Consider the following 27,515-nt stretch of genomic DNA (forward strand, 5'->3'; position numbering starts at 1 on the left):
CATGCAAAAGCAACTGAGATCGTGTGGAAGCATAAAGCAACGTAGGACAGAATCATTTTTCAAATGGGCACCTTTCACACCATTTGCAATGTCATGTCCGTTCTTGGAAAATGCTTTCAAGACGTTGGCCTTTGTCTCCTTTGCAATGAAGCAGACATGATAGCAGAAGGATCAATATAATCAGTACTAGAAGGCTGTATGTACAATTGTGCAGTTCAAGTACGTGTATGAAGATATGTTGAGACTGGCTTGGTTGGAATTGATCCCCTGGGTGGAGAAGAATTACAAAGAGAACATTCAGGTAGTCTAATCATTCATGGAGGATGTTAATGACTTTGCAAAAGACCTATGCGAACAGAGATTAGATGACCTCTTGCAGAATGCTGCCTTTGCCAAAGTAAAACATCTCTGGGATGTATTCCCGAAACAGCCTCTTCATGACAACGGAGATCTCCATTTTGGATGTCGTATGTGGATATTGTTGGAAATGTCTTGCTGGCTCTGCTGCGTACTGCTCTAGAAGGAAATTGGAATTTACATCTTACTGCCATATGCTTTATGATCCCATGATGTTTTACTTATGACAGGATAAACTATGCTAGATATCTTCCTGTATACTATGCCAAAATGACATTACTTACAGTGAAACATCCAGAGATACACCACAACTTGAACAACGGATGCTTTTCACTTCAACTGTCAATTCTTATCGATCAGAGGTAACAGTCAACAAAGACACACAGACTCCGGGTGGTACGACAAGGTTCAACCTCAACACGGGTGCTGTTGAACACAGAAGCGCCTTTTTGTGTCAGATAATGAAAATGGTTTGTAACAACAGATCAGCTCTTACTCACGCAAATCTACATAAGTCACGATTTGATAAAGATGAAGATACTGTTATGAGATCTGTTAGTCTGTTTCAGAGCTGGATAAACCCTTGTTTTGGGTCACATTATCTCATTAGTCTCTCCACAGCAAAAAAAGGCATTTCAAGACATACTATCCGACATATTGAAGGTGCTTAAATAGGTGAACAGTGAAACAGTGAAAATTATGCATATAATTTATACCAATATGTGAGGAATACAATGAAGTTTTATTGTTATGATTTTAAGGGCTACATTGTTATTATTACACTTAATAATCATACTTTTTTAAAACTATATAGAATGTAAGCAATCTATTGGAATTAGATTCATTTTTTCACACATTATAAGGGATTTGTATGCTATTTATCAAAATGGTTGCTAATCCAATAATATCAGACACAAGGTAAAGAGTGATGACTTGTTATCACATATTTTCCATCTCTAGGCATCCATGCTTTGCAAACAAAAAATGTTGGGACCCATCACCCCGAGTGGTACCACTGGCCTAAATTTGGGGTCCTGGCTCATGGCCTATTTTGTGCACAATGTTTTGATTTTGAAAAAAAAACTGTTTTTCTTATCTTTTGTTATGAGTGCCCATGGGTTTCCAACAGCAGCTGTCTGCAGTATTGTAACAGTGAATTTAATCATATTCACTGTTCTTAAAATACAGTACGTACAGCCCATATTTAGAATGAAATGCTTTAAAATTACACCTGATAGCGATAGTGGTATTGCCATTGCTAATATTATTCTTGAAGTGATTTAATTCCCTGTGTTTTGTTACTCAAAGATACATTTTTAGAAATCTAAGTTTTTGAACAGGTTGGCTTGCAAATTAGCTTCATCACGTGGTTTGGAAACCTAAGAAATTGATCAGTTGCTTCCCAGATATTGCTTTGTGATATATGTATCTTGTAAGTTACAGGTTAATTTGTTACAGATTCTTGATTGTTTTAATCGTAAGTCAATGACACATACTTATTGTGGCATGTCACACACTGTACATGAGCTCACAGCATATACCTAAAAGCTTACATTTTTACACAACCAGTTGGTTTGTCTCTTTTTTTTCTCCTCTGAACAAGCTATTTACCATGTAGTTTGAAGACATTCTGGTCATGTCTGACTGTTTTGATGAGCGTAACTGTCACTGTAAGTGTACAATGTTGCTAGAAATATCTTTTGATCTTTTTGTCAGGTTAAAGTATTTGCCTACCAGTGTATCTCTGTGATACCACCTTTTATCCAAATGAGTGTATTATTCTGTGTTTAATTGCACAATAAAACTGTTTTTCACTGTTTTTCACTGTTTCCTTGGGTGGGGGGGGGGGAGATTTACAAAATCGTTTTTGGTGTCAAATTCTCTGAAAGTCATTTTTTCATATTTACTCTTTATGCAAATTAATTATCTGGGAGAGGCTCTTCGTGGACTTCTGTACTAGGATAACACGGTTTCTAACAGTTGCTACAGCTATGAGATTCTTATAATGATTGAGCGATTTCACCAAATGTGGAGCTCTTAAATTGTATTCAATTCTTTGATCAATTGTTTTGACAAAGAGAAGAAGTGTCCGCCAGCATAAGATAAAGCATTATAAAATAAACAAGCCACTCAGGCGGTTCATGGTTAATAATAGATTAATTTTACTGGTCCTCCTGCATGGGAGTGTTTTTAGGTTGAGCTCACAAGTATCGTGGGCTTCTAACCACGCCCACCATGTACCCATCACTTTCATTGGTTTGCGGGCTTGCCTTTCACAAGCTTTTTGTTATCATTGGTAAATGCTTTACGTTTGTCCCTCCTTGGGGTGGTTTTGTTACCGCCTTGCAGACTGCCCCGTTACATGCATAAAATTGCACGATTGCCGATACGTTTGACTGTGAGCGAACTTCTTTTTCTTTTTGTGTCTCCACTTCTTGCTCATGGCGGCCAGGGCACTTTAGATCAGCTCTGTTATGTCAACTGTTTTACTTTTCATTTTTAATTTATGTGGCAAGACAATTCCAGTTAAGAATTTACAACACTATTAGCTCTAACTCGAGCTAATGTGATACCTATTGCATTGAAAATGCTTGTTATAGCTTAGTTTCAGCTTCTGACTTATATATGTGTTTTTGAAAATGCAGTTCTATTGAGTTTGAAAGAATTGTAAAAATTAATGCCCACGTTTTGTGTTTTTTTTTCTTGCAGCTCTCTGCAGCTTTAGAAAAAGCAAAAACTGAACTAGAAAAAGAAAAGTATTCATCTGCATTACTGGTAAAATAAATGCATGCAATGTACAGATTGTGTATCTATACGATCTAATGAAATCTTTTCTGATTGTCTTTGTTTTGAATATATTTTGTGTATCAAGGAGAGAAACAATTCTTTACGGAGCCCCCTTAGTGCTGTCTGTCTTGGTCATATAGCCGCAGGATTTTTCCTAATGCATAAAATCTTTTGTATCTTTAAAGAAATTCTTTTAGGACAGTGTTTTATCACAAGTGGGAATCTGTATCCAAATTAGTTTTTCCCTGTTTTGAAAAGTAGAAGCTCACTAACTAAAAATACTGTTATGCTGTAATTCTGTCCTTTACGGCAAATAACTGACATGTCAGGGAAGTTCACATAAAAAGATTCTGAAAAGATTGATCCCTTTATTTGCCTGTTCATGTGAAGTGGGTGAATTTGCATACCCCATCATGGAAGCAAAGGGTGAATCCAGTGCAATTTTTTGGGAGGGCATTTTTAGGCCTAGGCTACAGACTGCGCACAGCTAACAAAAAAGTGCACATTGAGTCAAACTATTGCTGTGATCTGATGGATTTGTTGTTTAATACAACTGTCTCTTCTCGATTCCATGGCTGTGTTTCCTATTATGTTTGTCCAGCTCAGGAGCATTTAGCTTTGACAGCATTCTGATTGGTTGACTTGTACCCTTCCACTGCTGATATTGCTTTCATGTAGGGAACTACTTTTGCCTTCTCCTATGTGAACTCCATGGGAGTGCATGTGTTCTTCTTCATGCTGCTTCGTCTTTACTTTACACCCATCTCCCTGATCTCCATGGTGCTTTCCCATGCCTCTGTGCCATCTTATCCTTGTTCTCAATGTTACCGCTTAAGCCACTTCCTTCCAGTTTGTCTGTTGCCTCTACCACCCCATCCCTCTTGTTTTAAAAAAAAGATTTAGCCCACCCTGCTCCTTTGTTGCTCACCACCTCTCACCTGCCTCTACCCATTTGTCTTACCTTTTTTCCCATTGCTCTATAACTTCTGTTATGTTATTTTTTTTAAATGTTGCCCTCCGCGCTAATGGCGGGTATCCATCCATCTTAAATTTAATTTTTACTCTTATCAAGATGACCGATCATTAGTGCGCATGTGCATGCCTGCATGACAGACACCTAGGCATTGGTTTGAAGTATGTGAACACATCTAATGAAATATAGGTGCTGCAGTTGCACACATCCACCATGGAATGGGTTTGTTCAGTTATTATAAATGCATTCAAAGATGGCTGCCATGGATGTGTGCACATTCATGGTGGCCATCTTTGAATGCATTTATGATCTGTGAACAAATCCATTTAAAGATGGCTGTCATTCATATGCATGCATTAATGTAATGATTTGCCATCCTTCTTTGTGGATAAAATTGACAACATTTATGCTGAATTTCACAATTACTCTAATCATCCCGGTATTAGTATTAAATCTCAATCCAATCACTCTATATTTCCTCCTATCATTCAAGAAATAACCCAAGCTAATAATTCTAACTCACTTAATGAATGGCTCCCTATGGATACTGCCTCTTTTTTTAATATTCTCACAAGCATTAAATCTGGTTCCCCGCAAGATCCCATTACAGTACTTCAAAAGCTAAATCCCCCCGTACTGCTTTTCATTATGCAGTTTCTTAACTTGTCTCTTACCGAAGCTTATGTGCCTGCATTATGGAAGCATGCAATGGTTCTCCCTTTACTTAAGAAAACTAACTCTGATCCGGAAATTTTCTCTAACTTTCGTCCAATCTCTCTTCTGCCTGCTTTTTCCAAAATTTTAGAAAAACATGTTAATCTTCAATTATCCCAGTTTGTAGAAACTAGTAACATTCTCCATCCATCTCAATCTGGTTTTCGTGCTGGTTATTCAACTGAGGCGACCCTATTGGGCGTGACTGAAATCATCCGCCAACAAATTGACAAAGGAGAAACTGTAGCTCTTATCCTATTGGATCTAAGCGCAGCGTTTGATACTGTATCTCACTCATCTCTCCTAAAAATTCTTAATATCAAGGGCATTGGCGGCAAAGCCCTCATGTGGTTGTCCAGCTTTTTAGCTAAGAGGACTTTTCAGGTTTTCTCCCATACAGCTTCCTCTTTGACTCACGCATCCTCTTATGGAGTTCCCCAGGGCTCCATTCTTAGTCCATTACTTTTCAATATATATGTCAGTCCTTTGGCGAGCATAGCAGAACAAGCTGGTCTAACTATCTTTTCTTATGCCGATGACACTCAACTTATTTTTTCACTCTCCTCCAAAGAAACCGTTAATCCTCCCTCTTTGCAAATAGGACTATCTAAGATAGCCAATTGGATGCATTCTAATAAACTCAAACTTAATGGAGAAAAGACAGAACTCATCATTTTTGGAAATAAAAAATCTCTCTGGGGCCCCCAACATTGTCCCTTGGAATTGGGTGCCCCCCCAATTGCTTCCCTCTCAGCACGTAACCTGGGCTTCCTAATTGATGATCAGCTGACTATGAAAAAACAGGTGACCAAAGTAGCTTCTACCTGCTTTGCTATCTTGAAGTAGCTTCGTAAAATTCTCTGGATGCTTCCTGTGGCTGCCCAGAGAACTGTGGTCCAAGCGTTGGTTATTTCTAGACTGGACTACGGAAACGTGCTTTACTTAGGTGCGAATAAAGAAGCTCTTCACAAATTGCAGGTTGTTCAGAACTCGGCGGCCAGGCTTCTTTGCCAACTTCCTAGAATCACGCCTACTTCTGGTGCACTTCATGAACTTCATTGGTTAAGAATTGAGAACCGTATCAAATTTAAAGCCCTATGCTATATGCATAAAATTAATACGGGCTTAGCTCCCAACTACCTTAAAATCTTAGTTCAACAATATCGGCCCTCTCGTTCTCTTCGATCTTCTAATCAACTAAAATTCCAGGTGCCCAAATTCCGACGTGCTAAGATGGGGGGACGCTCTTTTGCTTTCCTAGCTCCCTCTCTCTGCAATTCTCCTCCTTCTTATTTACGTTATGAAAGGGTGTTAATCAGATTTCGAAAGGAGCTGAAGACATGGCTCTTTAACCAGTAATTGCCCAAGCGGCTCGTTTAAGCCTGCCTCTGTCTTGCATTGTTTTTAGCGCCGGGAAACCTTCGGGTAGCTGTGCGCTATATAAAATCAATCAATAAATAAATAAATAAATAAATAAATTAGAGGCGTCCATCTAAGAAAAAAGTGTATTGGCAAAGTCATCAGTTTCATTACTGGCTTTGCCAGGGCTTGTTACTTTGAAAAGCAGTTCTCAGGAACAAAAACAGGCCAACTCCCTAACATCTGTCCACGGAACATCCCTATCAATTTGGTACAAGGCTGAGATTTTATATAACACTTATGAGTTTATTCTTTTTAACATGTATCGCACCTCTGCTCTCTGCATCTATTGTGTATGATTGGCCCGATGGCTAAGCACCAAGCCCACAGAGTCGCTTGAAGGATAAACGAATAAGAGTACTACATTAATGCCTGCAGACATTGCCGCCAAGCCTCAAACTAAAACGACGCTGGAGAACATAGACACATTAATTGAGGTGGTTTAATCCCTGCTTGTGGGGTGATAAAACTGAAGACCAGAAACAAGGAAAATCTCAACGCAAGGTTTCACTTATATTTGGGAAAAAATCATCAAAGAGTAAACCAGGGACTGACAAGCAGAGTTCGATTTCTTGGGCAGATTTAACAACTAACTTGTCCCAAAAGGTCGCTATAGAGAATGCAATTGCAAATGCAGACCTGTTGTTTGTGTTCCTGTTCCCAATGAACCCCAAATAATATATACAAATGGCTTCTTTGTCCTCTCGGTCAACCAACCTTATAGTGGCCCTGAAAAAACCATTATGGAGGGTCAGAGAAGGTCGCAAACTAGGTGGTTTAATTGATGAGGAATTTAAGCAGGGGGCAAATGAGAGCGAAACGTCAGGTAATATAAATGCAACAGTTATGAGGCTTCAGGATGAGAGAAGAGACCCAAGGGCAAAACAAGTGGCTCTAACTGTACTTGTAGAAAAATTACAAAATAATAAAGACCGCTGAAGCTAGATCGACAGCTATTCCCCCTACATAGCAAATACTAACATGGCAGCAGAGTTTAACAAGTGCAAACTTGATAGAGTTAGAATTTGTCTCGGCATGGGTCATAATGCACAGAAGGAGGCAGACTCAGAGATCAGGAAACAGGCCACCCATACCTAATATTAGAAAGCAGAAAGTAATGGGTCTATACCCTCCGAGCCCTGGTGGGAGAGCTGCATATGGGAGGGGTGCGAGGAGGATGACGAGAAGCCAGGTTGCGTTTATATGTTAAATTAAATGTGCCCAAATTGAATTCTGGGGCACGAGAGGATGAGGATTCTCTCAAAAACAAATATATTTATCCAATAAGGTCCACACTTAACTGTTGTTCCCTAATTCGTTCAGATATCGTTCAAGTAAGAAGATTCCATTATCCATCCTCATTTGGGGGAATTTTGATTACACTGAGTTTAGAGGTGAATACACCTACACGGCAGAGGGCCTAGAAGGACTAGGATTGCACAAAAGCCCTCCGCCAGGTAGCTGCATTATAGGCACCCTGTGTGTCCATCTCTATTCATTAACTCCCTATCTATTAGATTTAATGCAAGGGAGGGACAAGGGATTTCTATGGTTGATGTACTCGGACCCCGGTGCCATGATATACCCGCCAGGGTTTCGGAAATTCAGCTTGCAGAGGTGGTGTATCCTGAAGGCCAAACAGGGGGTGGGGCGAACCTAAGTAGTGTGTTATTGTTTGGGGAGCCCCCTAGCTCAGTAGCATATGTGCAAAATGAGGACCCAAATATCATCAACATTGCCCTATAATGTGGGGGGGAGGGGGATGTCAAAAATCTAAACTTGGTGATCCTACATGGGGCTTGTTTGTTGACCAATTTGATGTTTCTCTTTTTCAGGAGACCTAATGTTTAGATTCTTTACATAGGAATTTGTGCATCCCAAACCAGTACAAAGGGAAAGGCCAGCCTTTTAGTGACCTAATAGTATGGGTACACTCATCGTTGAATATTGGAAAAGGGTCTTTTGACAGTGCCTCACTCGATAAAGAGGGTAAAATTATTGCCAGTAAAGATGGACGTACACTTTACGTCAGTAGTGTTGGTGCTTTTAAAAAGCAGTGGGGCAGAAGGTATATCAAAAAATATCTGATAGAGACTTCTACTTGCAGATTCCTTATCTTAGAACTTCCCCCTGGTGTCAGACTGGATCTGGAGATTTTTCTTCAAACAGTACCCTTGCGCGCCGTCAGGTGGCATCAGTCAACTCTGCATGCGTCGTTGGGGCTGTGGATGCTGTGATGACGTTGTGGTTGTATATAGCGCCACCGTGGTGTGTTGACGTCAGTTCTTTTCTTTTCACGCCAGCCTACAAGCAGATCTGGAGAAGAGCTACCCTCAGTCGTTTTTTGACTGACTTCAACCGTTTAGTTCTTTACACTTTTTGGTGCATCGAGGATGTCATGGAAGAACGGTTTTAAGCCGTGTGACTACTGTCACCACATGATGTCCGTGACGGATCCTCACCATGTGCGCTTGTGGTGCCTGGAGTGCGACCACAATCCAAAGACATGCTCCGAGTGCCGGGCCATGAACCTGAAAGAATTGAGGGTGCGATCCCTAAAGCTCTTGGTGGCCCGGCGCGTGACTCCGCATTGCTCTCAGTCTCGCTCGAGAGGAAGGTCACGAGACCACTTGCAGAGTCACCACCACTTTTCTTCGTCCCACTTGAAGTCCTCGGGACATTCGATTCTCAAGAAGAAGAAGTTGAAGAAGCCCAAATGTTCTTCTGCTTCACCCAGTCACTCGGACAATCTGTTCGGAGCCTGTTTCTGGGTCAAGTCCGCATCTCCCTGAGTTTCCTGGAGCCAGAGCCACCCCTGCCCAACTTAAAGAAATTTATGAGGCCATCCTCCTCATTTTTGGGCAGACCGACACCCTATGATGCCTTCGGGCCCAGTAGTGTCAAGGGAGGCCCCCTTGGGCTCCGTGCCTGCGGCTTCAGCTCAGAAGGGCCCCTCAGGATCCATGTCAGATCTGTGCCGATGCCAGTCATGCCAGTGCACCCTTCCCTGGCAAAGACGTTGATGCTTCGACATCAGTCAGGCCCACGATTGACGTTGAACCCATACTTATACCCGACTCCCACCAGGATTTGCACCGACATCGCTCAACGCTGGTTCCGTCTTTAGACAGGGCATACATTTCCCAGCTTGGATCCTGACCCTTATTCTTATGGGTATGGGTATGGGGAAAGTGTGAAGGGGTCGCTCGACCCTTTAAAATTCCAACTGGAAGACCCTGAAATGGACTGGGCCTGGGAATTAGGCGAAGCTAGTGGTCTGGATACCTCTTCTTTTGCTAGCATGCTTCTTCCTCCTACTGTGGGTGCGGAGGAGGGAGCATCATATTCTATAGTGGTGAGAAGGGCTGCTGAGGTCCTCGGCCTTGAGCTACCTTCTGTGGCAGTCAGGACTAACCTCTTGACTGAGGTGCTTAAGCCTGGGGCGTCCACCTCGGAACCCCTTTTACCTTTTAATTAAGCCCTCACTGATGTCTTACTGGGTACCTGGTCCAGACCCAGCACAGGGGCTTCTGTGAACAGGACAATCATCCACCACCATCAGCTTACACCAAAGAACCCTAAATTCCTAACCCAACACCCTACATCAGAGAGTCTTGTCATCCAGGCTTCTTCTTCATCAGACACATTCCTTTCCGCACAATCCGCGAATCAAAGAGACAAGATCAACTTGGGAAGAAAATGTTCTCTTCCTCCAGCCCGGCATTGCAGTCTGTGAACACTGCATGCCTTTTGATTCGCTATTTGCATACCCGATGGGATACGGTCGCACAGGGTGCTGCCGCATGTCCCGTAAGAGGCCCGGGCGATTCTTTCCCAAGCCGGTGCTGATGGGAGCAGTGCAGTCAAGTTCACCATTCGTTGTATGCTGGACATGACCGACTGTCTGGGCAGATCGGTTGCGTTGATGGTAGCCTTACAGCGTCACACCTGGTTAAGGACATCTGGCTTTTCAGGGATGTCCAACAATCCCTCATGGACATCCCCTTCGATGGCACTCGTCTTTGCAGAGACAAAGTGGACTCGGCTCTCGAGCGCTTTAAGGAGTCCCAGGCTATGGCTTGATCTTTTGGTCTCGCAGCTGCTCCTTGCCCCACCCAGTCCGCTTTTTGCCCCTTTCGTGGCTACGGAAGGGGAACCCAACCGTGTCCATTCATCTCCAGCCACCGTGCTGCGCAAGCTGCACAGCCTCTGCATTGCTGCGGGAACCCACATGCTTGTGGATCAGGGAGCCAGCGGTCCACCCAGTCCACCACCACCCCCACTGCAGCCTCCAAGCCCTCCTAGTCTGTCGCTCCATCCCAGACCAGTTAGAGGCAGGATCCACCATCACCTGCCCCACTGGGAATCCATCACAACAGACAGGTGGTTTCTGCAACTAGTCCGAAGGGGCTACTCCCTCCCCTTCAAGACTATGATGGAGGATCATTTGGAACTTATCCGCAAGGAGGATACGGCTTTCTTGGCCAAGGGAGCAATAGAGAGGGTCCCTGTGCCAGAAGTAGATTGTGGTTGTAATTCCTGCTACTTTCTAGGGCCCAAAAAGGAAACGGTCTTTCATCCTATCCTAGACCTCTGGGCACTCAAAAATGGTAGCGTTGTACTTGCAGGATGACTACTTTCATATTTCCATTCTGCCTGCCTACATACGTTACTTGCAGTTCATGGTAGGTCATGGTAGGTTCATGGTAGGTTCAGTTTAGATACAAGAAGTCGATTGGGCCTGGTCAGTTATTACCTTCTGACTTTGAAAAATTCTTGAGAAAAATGTTCTGAAAAGGTAAAGTTCAATGGAGCAAGGCTGCAGGAGGTGCCCGAGGAGGGAGCATTGTGGTCGGATGGCCTTGGGACAAAGCCGCAGTGAAGATTTCTACATTCAGACTTAGTTGCCGAAATAGAGGTCAAGCCAGAGGACTATAGCCAAAGACATGTCCACAAGGTCGGATACCCCTTTTGCAAAGGACCCCTAAAAAGGATTTGCTGCTACGGAGAGGAACGTAATGAGAGAAGTCACAAGGTCAATATACCTGGTGATGCACCTCAGGAGGATAGGTGAGCAGGTTGGTCCTAGTCTCCTCCTGGTTCTCAGAGCCGTTTTTAGGCAAAAATCTTATGTCCTCGCTTTTGGATGTTGGTGATCTGGGATGTTTAGCACCATTTCCAAGAGTCCAGGACTGGAGGGGCACCACTTGGAGGGACAGGACTCACACAGGCTGAGCTCAGGTTCAAGAGAAAGTGAATTCTTCTGCTCTGAGGGACTACCTGTCCCAGTAGCCATCAAGGTGGAGGAGGAGCCCTGCAACAAGGCTCACCTGCCTCCTAAGCACTACTTAAGGGCATTCTATGTCTTGCTGTGGGGGAAACTGAATTCTGCTACTGTGAGGGACTACCTGTCCCAGTGACCATCAGGACAGAGGAGGAGCCCTGCAATGAGCTTCATCTGCTCCTGGGCGCTACTTAAGCATATCTGGTGTCTGGCGGCTGGGGGAAGCTGAATTCTGCTACTGTGAGAGACTACCTGTCCAATTGACCATGAGGGTGGAGAAGGAGCCCTGCAACCAGCCTCACCTGCCTCCTGGGTGCTACTTAAGCACATTCTGTGTCCCGTTGTGCAAGACACATGCAGGTCACTCCCGGACAAAGCCCGGGTAAAGGGCAGGCCCATCCAGCGCAAGGAAGAGGCAGGGCATGGCCAACCTCTCTTGATTCCATTGGTGGACACTACCGGAGCTCACTGTGTGAAGATACTGTTATCTTTTGTCCAAGTCTAGCCCTGGTCTTTCTCCCCCTAACTTGACAGTAGCCATTTGTTGTTATCAGCGTTGCCCTTACGTAAGCCAGTGCAAAATTCTAAGAGCACACCTATAGGATCTAGAGTGCAACCTTTAAGTGGAGTTGCTGTGGCTGGAATTGTTATTGAACACTGTAGTAGGAGTGAGATACATTGTGTGTGGAGGAGCTACACCCTAGGGGTGGGTGTCTGCTTAGTTGTTTTTAACTTTAGATTGGGTGGGCTTTAGTTCACAGTTGCTTCCCTCCACAACCTAAATAAGTCCCTTCCTATCCTTGTAGGTCTTAGGCTATCCCTTATGGCAACTTGCACTGTAGACCCCCTTTTCCTGGACAGTTGTTGCATGGGCTTCTTGGGTTTCTATCTCTTTCACACACCAGGGGGGCATAGGGGTATCTGGTGGAGCCCGATAACATAACTGAGATAGGTAAGCAGAAATCCTTAGACAGCTGATCCGCTCACACCCCCCCGGCCAAGTCTACCTCCATTCACAGAATGTTACAAAGGGCTTTGAGGGTTCTTAAGCAGAGAGACCAAGCTCACAGAGTGACATCTGTCCTTGCAATCTGGGCCAGCCTCAGAGCTGGGCCTTGACCCAGTTTCACCCACCCGCACCTCACTTGGGACTATAGCATCCCAGCTGAGCCCCACCCTAAGAGCGCTTGAATCTGACCTTGTAACTGTCACAGAGGAAATTGCAAGTGGTGTAGCCAAACCACAGGGGAGAGTCATGAGATCTAGACAGCCTTTAGCCCATACTAACCAAGAGGTTACCTGCTGTACCCCCCCCCCCAGACTTTCATACCCTAGGAAAAAACCACCCACTTTGCGCTCGCCTGCTAGCAATTGAAAACAATCTGACTGCTATCAGGCAGACGCAGTCTCAGTCTGACACAACCAATCCCCATGCCCCAAGGGACTCCATTGCAGTGCAGGGAGTCGCGAACAAGGAGTGCCTTATTACGTGTGCCCAAGGTCCTCCTTTAAGTTTATTGCCTTCTGATTCTTGAAACTAGTGCACAAGGTCCCTCTTCAAGTCTACTGCCCTCAGAGATCAGACCATACAAAGACCTCTCTCCTCAGACCAAGAAGGGGCCTGACACCGATTGCTTGACATCTCGTACTTCGTTCAAATCGGGAAAGGCCCTTTGTCACAAGGAAGGGCATACCAGCGCATCCCCTGCCCCCGACACCCTTTGCCAGAAATCATGGCTGGAATGGCCCCAGGGAGTCTGTTAATTAACCAGTGATAAACCTACCACCGGCCTCCTGCCCTTATGTAGTAGTTTTAATTAGAGTTCCCCAGTTGCAGTAGGGCAGAACGAGTCACAAGAAGAGCTCTATAGTAAAACCCTGAGCTGGCTTGTCAGGTTTAGAGGTTCTCCACTATCCAAGGCCAATAGTATTATTCTTGCCAGAAGAGTGGCTTGGATTGGGCCCGGGAGGACGGATCGGGGGAAGGAACGGTATCATTATTAATTTCAGATTCCCATCTTTAGTGCAAAATGTGTTATTTGGCCGTGCAAACAACCCAGTGGCAGGGACCCTGACTGAGCCCGACCCTTAGGATTTTTTATCATTCTTGTCCACAACAACTTTCTCCTATTGAGCAGCACTCACTAAGGCAGTTCATGTTCCCCCGAGTGCCTCTCCCGTGCCCAAGTCAGCTGAGTCTGCGTGCCACCTACTCCATGCCCATTCACAATCGATTTGACCCATTACAATGAGTAGATTGGCTTCCTGTCAAATACCAGTGTTCTTCTTACAGTTCCAATCCTGGGGGACCGGTATGTGGAGTGATATTCAGTTTAGGTCAATTGGAGGTCTAATTGTGAATCATTCCACTGATGATCTCAGCTTAAGTGATGCTAGGGACCCGCACCTCAAATGATTGTGGGCCTCGTCTAGGCAGGGGCAGTTGAGGTTGGAGTCTCTGCATTTAGACTGTTGGCCTAATAGTAGAACCTCATACCTTGAATTCCATTCAATAGCAGTGGGGAACCAGCAAGTCAACATCAAGTGTAAGCAAACTATCATAGTTGGCAAGAGTGCTAGACATGAGGAACAAGCGCTGAAGGGGGTCTCCAACGACATAGCATCACCCTCCATTTATCAGATTTAGATGACCCAACCCACTTCACTCCCAATGTCCACATTGAAGTGTGGGATGCTTCTGTCACCCAGGATACTTCTACTAAGCTTATTGCTAGAATGAGCAAGTCTGGCCCCAAAACTAGCATGCCCTGAGTGGTGTGAATTTGTAGAGCAACACAATTTTTGTCTCTTTCAAGAGAACTGGTCCCTGCAACCTCTCCATCATGTAGGATATGTTACCTTCTCTAAGGACGCTATGTCAGCAGGGATGGGCAGGCCATTAGGAGGACTTTCCATCTACATGAGAACCACAATGGGGTAGGCTAAGTAAGATTGAGGTGGATTCCCTCTACATTCTATGCATTTGTTTGTCGGTCTCTCAGGGCGTAACTTATACCTAAAATGTGTACTGAAGACCCCTCGGTCCCAAAACTGTACCTTCTGCACTAGACCAACTTAATGCACATTTAACCATGCTGCCATCCAATGCATGGGAAATGGTGGAGGTGAATTTAACTGTCAATACAAGCCTTTAATTGTGGACATGCAAGCCATTACAGCAGATGAGGATGCAATACGGTCCATCCTAGTCCTTGAAATCCCTCCAATTAAGAGATGGTCATCTACAGCAGTCCAAATTAACACACTTACATTAAATCAGGGGTTTTGAGCCTTTAATGGCAGAACCAACTCTGATAAGGCAAGCAGCTACACATTTAACTGTACACATCACATCAGCTTAATTGATTATTTATTGCTAGATCTCAAGCTATGGTCCTATCTGGTTGTTATGATGGTAATGCCTCGCCAAGATAGTAACCAAAATCCCTTGGCTCCCATGTTGAGATCAATCACCAATACTCAACTGGGTAAACCCTGAGAGCCATTTGGTGGGAGATTGCGAGTCACTTGCAATAGACGTAGGGTTAAATGGAGTAGCATGGTGAAATCTAAGGAATCCATCAAGAAGGTGTACATCCTAGTCGCCTAAAGTATGGAGGGATTTTTACTGCTGGTGCAAGAGGAGGACCCAAGAGAGCCCTTTGGGCTGTCTCTGAGCTGCACACTGGCTGCTTGAAAGAGTGAGAGCCATCTTCTTTATCGAGACCAAGAGATAAGTTGAGAGGAAGTGTAGAGCTGATAAGTCCACTCTGGTTGATACAATAAAAAAGAAAGACAGAGCTCTGATCCAGGCCTCAAGATGCTCCAATAAAAAGACACTATTTGTTGCTAAAACAAAGTGGCAGCGTGGTAAGTGGGAGAGTCTGGTAGGTGCTACTAGGCAAAGAGACCATCGTTCCTTTTGGAACTTGAGGTCCTCTGGTAGTGGGGATGGGTTTTACTCCATTGACACTAATATCCTAGCTAGTGATTGGGTTGCTCATTTTTTCAGATTATATCGGCAGACGGGAATTCAGCTGGGCCATGACTGTGATCAAAAGAGCTTGACGTCTGTTTTCCTGTCAGACAAAGCTGGAGGGGAGAAGACAGCGAGTACTGCGGAGGCTGGGGCAGGGACCATTGTAAGAAGGACCGACAGTGATGGGCTGGGAATCTCAGTGCAGGAAATCAGTGTAGCTATTAAGGGAATTGTGGGCCATAAAGCACCAGAGCTAGACAGAATCCCCAGGGACCTATTCCTGAATGAGATAGGCATCTGAAGTGCCTATTCCTCCATAATATTTTCAGCCATCATGAAAGGGGCACCACTGCCACCGACGTGGGCTGGGGACGAAATCATCCGCTTATTTAAAAAGGACTCACGTGATTTACCGGCAAATTATAGACTCATCAGTCTTATCGATAGCTCACAAAAGCTATTCAGTAGGATCCATTTTAGGCATATTGGAGGAATGGCTCCGCCTTCGACCTAGTTCCCCAGGTCTACTCTATGCCATGTTCTTTTAGAGATGGGGTTCCCAGCCACTTATTAGATGTGATTGTTAGAATACATTTTAGCAACTATGCGCAGGTAAGATATGGTTAGGCAGGTGAGCTGACAGAGCCATTTCCGGTAAATAGAGGGACCAGGGTGCATTCTTGCCCCCACATTATTCGTATGATACATTAATGACCTCATAAATTATTTAGACCAGTGCGATAATGATGCCCCCAGGTTGGCCAACATGAGGGTTCCCCCTCCTGGTGTTCGCCAATGATACCCCCCTTATTTCTAAATCCCCCAAGGGCCTCCAAAAACTCCTGAATCACTTTGAGTGATTTTGCAAGGAGAGGGGTCCAGAAATAATTGTGGGCCAAACCAATTACATGGTTTTGAACTCAGGTCATTCAACCAGGGCCAATCCAACAGTATTAAGTTCCCTGACAGACTCTTTTCTCACAGTCAAGGATTCCTACTATAGAGAGGATTTCCTAGATGAGATAGAGCCACCATTAGCCAGGCGTCTGTGTTTGCTGTTTCGATACAGGACCCTGCCTCTATATTCTTTCACCTCTAAGTGGGCAAAGTCGCCGAGGTATGAGGACCAGGTGCTCAGTGTGTGACGCCCCAATGAATCTATCAAGCATGTCCTGTTCTTTTGTTCAGTCTACATGAGCAGTAAGCGCCGTTGGATACGTCCGCTGTGTCGGAACATGGGTGTCAGAAAGCCCAAAGTGTCCCTAAGGATTTTAAGAACAGACACTAGCAAAGTCCTGATTTTTGCCCTTACCCCTTACTTGTTGCCAATGTGGAGAGCAAGGCAAATAGTTTGTGCCCTACAAGAGCAGCAAATTAGTAATGACTCATTATGTACAATATTTCCACTCTGTATTCTCATTTTATTATGTCGTAACCTGAACAGCGCTGATTTTTCCTTAATTTTATATTTTTTCATCTTTTTGGTTCACACGAATCAAGGGTTGCGTTAATTGATTTTACGTGTAACATAGAGCTTTGGGGGGCTCCAATGTATGTGTTTATTAAAATTGCATGTTTTAACTATATTTTGTATGACTTTGCTTGCTTTTATGACTGTTGAGCCGAAATAAACATTTTTGAGTTGAGCTGAACTGATACAGCTCCATATTAATCACAAATGTGGACTAACGGCATTTTACGTACCTCAAATCTGAGTCCTTGTAAGGATGCAAATTGTATCCTGTGGTAGATTTTATCAGTCTTTAAACTGCTTTCTCAGTTTACGATTTGCAAAACAATAACGGAATTCCAATGAAGCTAGCAGAATGTAGGGATTCTTCCATCAAGCTAGATGCCACTAAAGGTTTCTTTTTAGTCCAGGTGTTATCTTTAGTTCTGCATTATCATTAAAAAATAGTACCCTGCTCCCAGTGAACTATCAAATTGGTGACTTCCAGCAGGATTTATAAAACTCTTTTTATGTGTTTATTTTCAGGTTATAACTACAGAGTTGGCACCTTATGTTCCCTTGCTTCTTCTTGAATTGTCCTCACGGTCGATTTGGTCTTTTAAACTCTTATTTGTGCTTTAATTCAGGTGTTCCCCTTCCAGTGAGTCGAGTTAGCCTTCCAATGAGCGAAATTTAGTTTGAAATGGTGCAAAGGTTAACTTTTTGTTATACGCTTTCTCAGATTTATAGTAGAAAGCCTCTCTACTAGATAGTTTAGATATCGGCTATCCCCACCTTGCCATAACTCAAGGCATATTGCATTTTTCATTTTATATGGCATAGTTACATAACTTTGGATTTATTGACATTTATTCTTAACACTTTTTTGCTGAATATTGCTGAAAGGTAATCTTTGTAGAGCACTGCCTGTCTTTATTGCCATTGTTGCAGTTGCTGCAAAATAGTGCTATCCATACTCTAATGGTTCTCACCCTGTGTAGTTTATTCTAACTTTTAGCTAGGATGGAACCTTTTGATAAGTTGTCAGTAATTACTGAGTTAGTGGGTAACAAGGGATTACAAATTGTGTGGGACAACCAGGGTTCCTTTTATAGATTGCATTTCATTTTTTGGGTGCCTGCTAGCTCCACAGATAGTGCTGCCATGTCAATCGCTTGCTGCTCATTTAGTCTGCAGTGCGCTGCACCTGCCTCAGCTTCTAAAGGAGGCAGCCATCTTTGAATACTACTGTCCATGGTGTATCATTGTTACAACATTTCATGAAGGCTTCAATGTTTAGAAGCAACTAGTACAAAATACGTACACTATGACAGCACAAGTTCAAGCTGGTCACTGAGTGCGATGTTTACTTGGCAGCCATCTAGAAGTGGCACTGTGTGTCATTGTATTAATGTTCCGTGATAGTCGGTATATTGCTGCGGAAAGTGGCAACAACGATACAGCATAGATAATACCATTCCAGGATGTCCACCGACTGCTATGTTTAATTGTTTATTTTTTTATTGTAAGCATATGCACACCACATGGATGAAGAACTACTGCCTGCAGCTGAACACAGACAAGATGGAAGTACTGATCTTTGGCAGCAGCAGCAACACATGGAATGACTCCTTGTGGCCATCAGACCTAGGACCCACACCCACTCCCTCCGACCATGCCAGAAACCTTGGAGTCATCATTGACAACAAGCTCACCATGAAATCACAGATCAATGCAGTCTCCTCTGCCTGCTTCCTAACTTTTCGCATGCTACGTAAGATCTTCACGTGGCCCTTCGCGCAACATGACACAGGCTCTCATCACCTGGCGACTGGACTACCGCAATGCTCTCTACGTAGGAATCAGCACTCACCTCCTACAGAGACTTCAGACCATACAAAATGCCGCAGCCAGACTCATTCTCGGCCTTCCCCGATGAACCCACATCACACCCCACCTCAAGCAACTCCACTGGCTTCCCGTACAGAAGAGATGCTAATTCAAGCTGCTGACCCACACATACAAGGCTCTATACAACCAAGGAGCCGCGTACATTAACCACCGCCTGAACTTCCACCAACCATCGAGATTACTACGCTCTGCCTTCTTTTCACTTGCCCATACTCTCCGCATTTACAGGAGCAGAAGTAGAGGATGCTTCTTCTCTCACGTTGCAGCAAAAACCTGGAACAGTCTCCCCACACACCTCCGGGCCATCACCTCACTTCTGGAATTCCCTCAAGACCTGGCTATTCGAATAAGCTTCTGGGACCTGCAAGCAAATGGACACCCTATCAGGTGTTTAGCTGCACTTAATAAATCCTGATTGATAGATTGATTGGCATTTAGGCAGCAGAATTTTGTTCTTTTTTATATTACATATGCTTGTTGAGCCTCTTTACGTGTGTGTGTATGTGTGTGTATTCTGATGTAAATGGATGAGTGGGTAAATGAAATAATGAGTCAGTGAATGGAGGGATGGGTAGATGACTGAACGGGTGAATGGAAGCATGGTTGCAAGCAAGTATTGTGCTTGTATGATGAGTTATTGAGTGGCTAAACTTGCTAGTCATAGAAGAACTTTCAGTTTTAAGCCGCACCTTTGCTTATTGGCATTGCTAATGTTTATGTGAAGAATGGTAAATTGAAGACCTTATAACTCTTTGATTTGCAACGTCCATATTTAAAGACCCTTAAAAATACCAGCACCCAAGTCTTAGGGTTGTGTTACTTATGCAACATAAAATTAGAACATTCTCAGGGTTGCATTTCAGTAATCAGCCAGTAGCAAATCAAGATTTGGGCTCTTGCCATTGGTCATGCTATTAGCTTTCCACGCTTGCTTCTGGCCTTGTGTAGCAGGACAGAGTGTCTCAACACCTTCAGGCCATTCATCTGCCAATGTATTTTTCCTTTGACAATTACATGTTTAATGATCCTTTAATTTTTTACTTTTAGTGCCATTAATAAATGTTTTCCTTGTCAATTATCTATAAAATTTAGAGTAGGCCCAGGAATGTTTATTCATAAGGGCTACTCTAAAAACATACTGTGGGTCTGATTATGTATTTCAGCCTTCAAATTTCATTTTTGTAAATTAGTTGTGTCACAGGTTTTCCCTCCGATTAAAACAGCGGTCTTCAGTACACAATGGCCATTACTCAGCACTTTATCTATTAGACAGGGTGATGAGATTGAAGTAATGATGATCAAACATGAGTGTAGTAAACTGCTTAATGTATAAACAGGCACAGACAACCTGAAACAGCAATCTAACAGTGGGCCCAGTTGACTATAGAATATCCTTCGCTGAGTGTTCTATCCATAAAAATTATTCCATGATAGAACATACAGAGAGGACACCACACATTGTATCTGCCAAAATAAGATCTCCATGAAAAACTACAAGAGAATAGATAACCAATAGGCACAAGTCACAAAAGAAAGAAATACAAAAATGGTATAATACAAAAGACTACATTTTTAGCCCATGTGGCGCCTCCGCATGAGACAACTATGCCATGGTGGAGTACTATTATGATGGCTGCCACATTCATGATAGTGTCCTGACCACCGTTTCTTGAGCCCATCCTTGCTTTTCGATGCTGTGCCAGCCCTTTTCATGAGTGCACTTTTCTCTGCCTTCTTATTTTCTCCATGTTAACCACCCTTACATGATTCCTGCCCTCCCAGAATCACCATCACATTACTTCTTACTTCCTAGGCTTTGAACTAGATCTCAAAACTTAGACAAACTCTTTTTCCTTGAAATGGAGGCCTTAATGCACACTGGTTCTCCAGCAGAAAATAAATACTGATGTTTCCTACCACTTCCCACTAGTCGGGACTTTGACATGTCAGTCTTATGATCAGCCCTCACTTTACCTTCCTTCCATATCTTCCACAATTGCCCTTCTTACTTACTGCTAAAGTCAGCCAAAATGGGCACAAAACCTACTGTCCTATTTCTCATTATTTTAAATGTCAGCTTAGTCCTTAGCCACATAAGGAATAGTTATCTACAACAGTGACATTTCTTTCTCAGGGGATCTCCATTGATAATCATAAGCAATGAATAGCCCTGTCCACTTGCGGATACCCTGAGCTCTTCTCAGAAAGTCAAATTTTTGTGGTATTTTAAAGTGAATGACAGGGAAAGATAAGGCTGAGTAACTGTATAGGTCACCGAACTGAAACAATTAGAATAGAACACTGTGCCTTTAATGGTATCTTGACCACCAGTGTCCCATCATGTCCTGCAGGTGGCAGTTCACCCAGCTCTTCTTTCTGGTTCCTGTTGACAGGATCCTGAAGCAGAGCACTGCCTTATATTTGTTTGCAAAACTATTTTTATTGGTATTACAGCTTTGCATTTCTCCATCAGGTACTCAAACAACAGTATCTGCATGTGTGAAATGCCTGTACAGAATCAAGTCATCATGGCCAAACAGTAATATTTTGTGAATAGACATTGCTTCTAAAGGTTTGTGCTGCACAGAATGAGCCTGATTCACAAAGGTAGAGTTACACTTTTGTGTTAGTTTACTATTGTTTACTATTCACAAAAGGATGCAACTTGTAAAAATACTACTTGTGAATAGCAAACAATCGTAAACTTACACAAAAAGTGTAAGTTAACCTTTGTGAATCAGCCCCTATGTGTGGATCATACAAGCAAACATATTCCTTTAGATCCCCGACTTCAGGCTCCTAATGAGCTAATATTTAGGAAACATCTCAACATTGTATCCCACTGAAGTGTGTGACAAAGTCAACCTTGCAATGTTCTTGTCTGTATATGTGAGCAGAAGCCATCCACAGAGCTCTGCCTTTTAAGGCTTTTTTACCCAGAATTTCAATCAAAACCATTTTTAAAGTGGTTCACTCAACGTCCTTTAGGGCAGAGAGTATTTTCAGATATTTTCCAAGAGAAATATATATATTTTACTGCAGTATTCCATCCTTTTTTGTGATGTGTCCAGAATGTGACTTATCTTACCTTCTGAAGACTGCTGCGGGAATGGGATCAAAAAGGAGAAGATCTGGTGAGGGTCTCCATCCCCAGTCGACTTTGAGGACATCAACATTGAGAAGAGTGAGAAGAGGTGTACAGCACCTACTTTCCTGTTGTCAACGGCTGGTTTGACATTGAGGACACACACAACATCGAGTGGGAGGAGACCATTAACGTCCAGAGGAACTTCAATTCCAAGATATCCGTCAATAAGAAGAACTTCCATGTCAAGACATGGTTTGATATTGTAGACACCATTCTTCTGTGGAGAAGACAACAGGGGAATCTCTTTTGCCACTGAAATCTCACAGACTCCCTTCAGAATTGGATTCCAAATACTTCAGAACCTACTCTCCATCTAGACTGGCTTCTCCGATCCTCATACCGGATTCTTCTTCCCTACGTCCCATGCCATCTACACCACCTCCTCAGAGCCATGTAGAGTGTAATCCTCTTCCTCCACATTTGATAATTCCAGCTGCAGTTCTGCCAACAAATCCACCAGAAGAACTTCCATGCCTTCTGGACCATCACAGTCACCTGCACCAGTGGTACCTCCATCAAGGCACTCAAGAGCTTGATCACATTGCACGAAACCCAACTAAAGGGCTAGGTCAAGATCTCACCATCATCATTACCAACCAAGATCTCCAAGATGGTCACACTCAAGATGAAAGCGTGACACTCCATCCTCATTGAGGTTGTTAAGATCACATCACACAACCACTTCTTCTGGTCTCTACACTTCTGCATTGTCAGACTCACCTCCAGTGAAGATCTCTTCTGTAAAACGAGATTAATAGCTTGCAGGAGGTTCTGATCAGGGGTACCAACAAATTGAATAGCATCTTGCCTGCTACCAGTTACTACATCGGTCATCTTTGAGACACTGTATCAAGGGCCTGTCTATGAAGTCAGCAAGTGCATATTCCCTTCTTAGAAGATACAACAGCTCGCTCTGAGACACTCTACAACAGTTCATGGAGGACCTCCCAAGAAACATACGCCAAGATTTCCAAGAGATCGTCAATGAGGGTATGGTGGTATCCAAACATATAATCTTTGCAGCAGCATATACGTCCATCTCAGCTACTCACGGATGTTGTCATGGTTTGCCTTTATGCCCCCCATCCAGGCTCGGATTCATAGGGCTGAAGCCTGAAATTCAACACCGGATTTGAACCTCTATTTTTCAGGTAACACATTGTTCTGATCTTATGCTGATGATGAGATGTCTCTCATGAAGACAGAACTCGACTCTCTCTGGGCAGTAGAGCTGAAGAAAAATAAATAATTCAAGAGACATTCCTATAGGCCCTATGACTGCAGGTATTTTCACCAGAGTGTTCAAGCCCCTCATTGGGCAATTGATAGGCATGAATGACCCATCCCTCAGCGACCACAACACCTTTTTTAAACAAAACCATTGTTGACAAAGACACCATCTAAGATCACCCAAAGGATACCTCTCCTTCCACCATTGATATTGATCCTATTTATGATGATCGCACCATTGACAAACCTTCTTTCATCATCTATGACAAACCCAAAAATGATGTCTATTACCTCATTGACGGGATATCCCAGAGCTGTCACCACCCACTGTTCTTGCCAACATCTAGGGATATGTGGGACAAAGAATCGTCAGGCAGAGAGTGTTGAGATTCGGAAAAAGAAGGTGAACTCCCTCATAGAGGTGGAAGAGGCAGTGATGAATGGGATGATTATATCTTACACAAGGATGGTGATAAAGCACCCGTTGAACCAGAATCACCTCCTGATGACATAACCTGCTTTCATACTCTGATGGTGAGGGCAGCTAAGACATTCAATCACTCTAAGTTTAAAGCACAGCCACTCAAAGCTGCAAGGTCCACACCCACACTGGATTTTGTATGGTCATATGGCCTAAAATTGATGAAGACACAAACTGCAGTTCCAGCAGTGGTGCGCCTTTTGGAACAGAAGTACAGGGTCCCGTATTGGGCCCCAGCCTGCCTTACTGACATCCAAAGCCAGACTTTGTTATTGTGTCAGAAGCCAAACACAAATCTATGAACCCAATCATGCCACCATTGGCACCTCCAGAAAGAGATAGTTGAAAGATGAATAATTTGGGCCATAGAGTTAATTAAAAGGTGGCAACATCATTCAAGACCACAAACGGATTAGCAATTTTGGGCCATTATAATCGCAGATGTAGCACAATCATTTGCAGCCATCATCAATGCAACAATTAATGGCTCCAATGCAGGCTTCTGCCAGCTGGCACAATCAGTGGTTTTAAGGAAGAAAGGATGGCATTGGACTACAGCTTTCCATCCAGAGGTGCAGGCAAAGATCCTGCACATGCCATTTGAAGGACTAACCCTGTACGGGAAACACTAGGATGGTGCTCTGCAAAACATTAAAACAGATGCAGACATGATAAGAGATCACTGACTTTTTATGAGGATCCTCTGCATATAGGGAAGTTTTCAACAAATATTATCCCCTACAACAGGTCAAATTTGACCATAGGTATACATCCAAAAGGAACCAAAGGCTAGGATATGGACAATTTTTCAGAGGGAAGAGAAGCACCACTCAATCGCACTGCAAGACAACCAAAAATGAGCTTCATATTTCATAGCTGATGCCCCTACCATCTTGATTTTAGCAGGACAGAGAATAATATCCCTTTTGCCCCTGCATGGGAGTCCATAACATCAGACCAATTGGTGCAGCAGATTGTACATTTAGGAAATACACTAGAGTTTGTACAGAAGCCACGTGACTGCCCACCCAGGAACGAACCATCATCTATACTGGAGGAAAATACAATAGGAAATTCTGCTCCTCCTTCTAAAGGGAACAATAAATATGGTCAAGCGGTCTCAGGGGTCTCAGAAAAACCAGGGATTTAATTCTAGATATATTTATTAAAAAGAAAACCGGACAGTGGGACCCTATTCGAGCCCTCAGTGAGGTCAACAGGCTTGTGAAAAAAATCCTTTTGCATGGTGATGTTTCAAGAAGTCCTCCTGATGCTTCAGGAAGGCGAGCACATACCAGAAACACAGGTAGTACCTCTGCTTTTCAGTGGACGGGCAACACGATCTATTCAAGGTGCCTTTTGTCTTCAAATCAGTACCACAGATTATCACCTAGTTCATAGCGCCAGTTGCTGCCTTCCTCAGATAACAGGGTCACCATGTACACATGTACTTGAATGACTGTCTCAGCAACCTGCATCAAATGAAGAGGCAAATACTTCTACAGTCACCAGCATTAATTAGTTTCACAGTTTAGGACTGGCCCTAAACATTGGCAAGCCTTCTATGAACCCAGTGATGAAACTTAAATTTTTGGTTGCAATACTGGACATGCACTTAGGAAAGGCATTTCCCTCGGTCATAGCGATTATACTCTAGGCCTTGACCAAGACCATTGCCCAATAGTCTGTCATGTCTGAGCAATATAAATCTCTGCTGGGTCTGATGTCATCTTGCCTATTCCTTATACCCCCTTATAGACTCTAGGTGAGATCTGTTCAACAAAAACGAAATATTCAATTAAAACAAATGAACGGCTTGTGGTATGACACTGTCCACATCACAAAACAGCTGAAATAGGAAGTTCTCTACAAATCTCAAAAAAGGCCTTCTATTCCATATTTCATCAGACAAAGTAGTGCTACCACTGGTTGCATTCATGAGCTGGGGAGCTCATATGCAGGAAACTGTAGCCAGAGGCCTCTGGTCAGAAAAGATGCTCTACATCAGTATCCTGGAGCTATGTGCCATAAGACTGGGACATCAATGGTTCCTCCTAAACTGACAGGTCCAGAAGTTCTCATCTGAAATTAAATGTTGTACATCAGCAAGAGGAGACCCAGCTGCTGTGGCCTGGAACATCTGCCAACAAGTCAACATCACCATGGAGCACATACCAGGATGCCAAAACAATTAGAAGCTCACAGTCAGTTGGGCACTATCAGACAGTCATAAACAGAGCCCCACCAAGATCAAGTGGACAATAACTTCATCAAATGGGGCCGTCTCACACTTGATTTGTTTGCCTCCCTGAACAGCAAGAAATGGTGCTTCTGTGACAGCAGGTTTTGGCAGCCAGGAAGCAAGGGCCCTGCTTTTTCAATCAAAGGGTTCAACATCTTTGCATAGGCCTTTCCTCTGTTTCCACTGATCCCCAGAGTACTATGTGAGGCAAAACTGGATCGCTAGTTCCCTAGTTTTCATTTTCCTGGCAGGATCATGGCAGTACTGGTGCAGCAAACTCCTTAGAATATCTGCACTTCTGGCGGTACAACTGAATATGAACTCCAGGAGCCTTCACAAACACAATGGAGAGATACTCCATCATAACCTCAAGTCATTGAGCCTGACAGAATGGTACTTGACATTAAAGTTTGGTCATTTTGATGTGCAGGTGGGATGGAGGAGCATCCTGGTGCAGGCACGGGTGCAACCAACCACAAAGGTGTATAACACCAAGTGGAATTGTTTCAGTGCCTGGGCACAAACAAAGCCTTCCATCCAGTGTATATACAACCCTATCAAATACTTCCATGCTTGCTGGACCTAGCGAAGAGTGTCCTTAAGTACTCGTCAGTACAAATCAGTCTGTGAGCAATATCATGGTTTAGAAAAACTGAGGACCCCTGGCCCACTCTATTCTTTCAAAGGTTCATAAAACAGTTTCCTCCCGTTCGGTGCTCTGGGAGCTCAACACTGTGTTGAGTCAGTTTATGCTGTCTCCCTTTCAGCCGATCAACAAAATGCATGTCAAGTTTATATTCTCTAAGGCAACACTTCCCATGGTGCTTACTTTCGCAAGGAGAGTAATAGAAATACAAGGTTTTACTGTGTAAAAACCCTTTCTCCCTTTATAAGGGACAGAATCATCTTGCAGACAACTCTAAATTCATGGCTAAAGTCCCTAGACTTCCATCTGAATGAGCCTGTTCTGTGTTAATTTTTCTGTGGAAAGCTTGCAGCACTGACTAGAAGTATGCAGATGCATTTGCTTTCACCTGGAGAAGAGAAAAGACGTACGTTCATCTGACCAATTGTTCATGTCTGTCTACCAGCCAGGAAGAGACCTACCCCAGTCAAAACAGGCATTTGCACTTTGTCTGTCAGCCTGCAACATCTTCTGCCACATCAAGGGAAAGCATACACTTCAGGACAGAGTAAGGACGCATTCTACCAGGAGCATGAATGCTGCACTCTACTCTGGTGTGCCTTTACAAGACATCTGTCTTGTAGCTCCCTGGAAAATCAGGTAGATGTTCACAAAGCACTACTGCCTGGACATAAGTGCAACATCTGACTCAGAAATGGGACAGCCAGTACTTTGCAACCTGTTTCAGGAAAGGTCAACCTGCTTCCCACTATGTACTGCTTACTATTCTGACTCAAGCATGTGAATTATTGAAAGATCCAGTGGTGGAGCAGAAGTGAATTGACTCCCACGTCAGCAATAATGCATTCCTCAATCTTCTCTTCTATATTATGACCTAGTTTTGTCCATAGGCAG

At 43.6% G+C, this 27,515-nt stretch overlaps 1 long non-coding RNA gene across 1 annotated transcript in view; it reads left to right on the plus strand.

Moving 5' to 3' along the window:
* The window catches only part of LOC138260815 (uncharacterized), a 169,812-nt gene that overhangs the window by 35,663 nt on the left and 106,634 nt on the right, over positions 1-27,515 (plus strand). Inside the window, exon 2 of the long non-coding RNA XR_011199008.1 lies at positions 3,067-3,132. This is a non-coding gene — a long non-coding RNA (uncharacterized lncRNA). The remainder of the gene's footprint in view (positions 1-3,066; positions 3,133-27,515) is intronic.

The sequence above is a fragment of the Pleurodeles waltl genome, chromosome 10 (assembly GCF_031143425.1).
Source record: "Pleurodeles waltl isolate 20211129_DDA chromosome 10, aPleWal1.hap1.20221129, whole genome shotgun sequence".
Lineage (NCBI taxonomy): Eukaryota > Metazoa > Chordata > Amphibia > Caudata > Salamandridae > Pleurodeles > Pleurodeles waltl.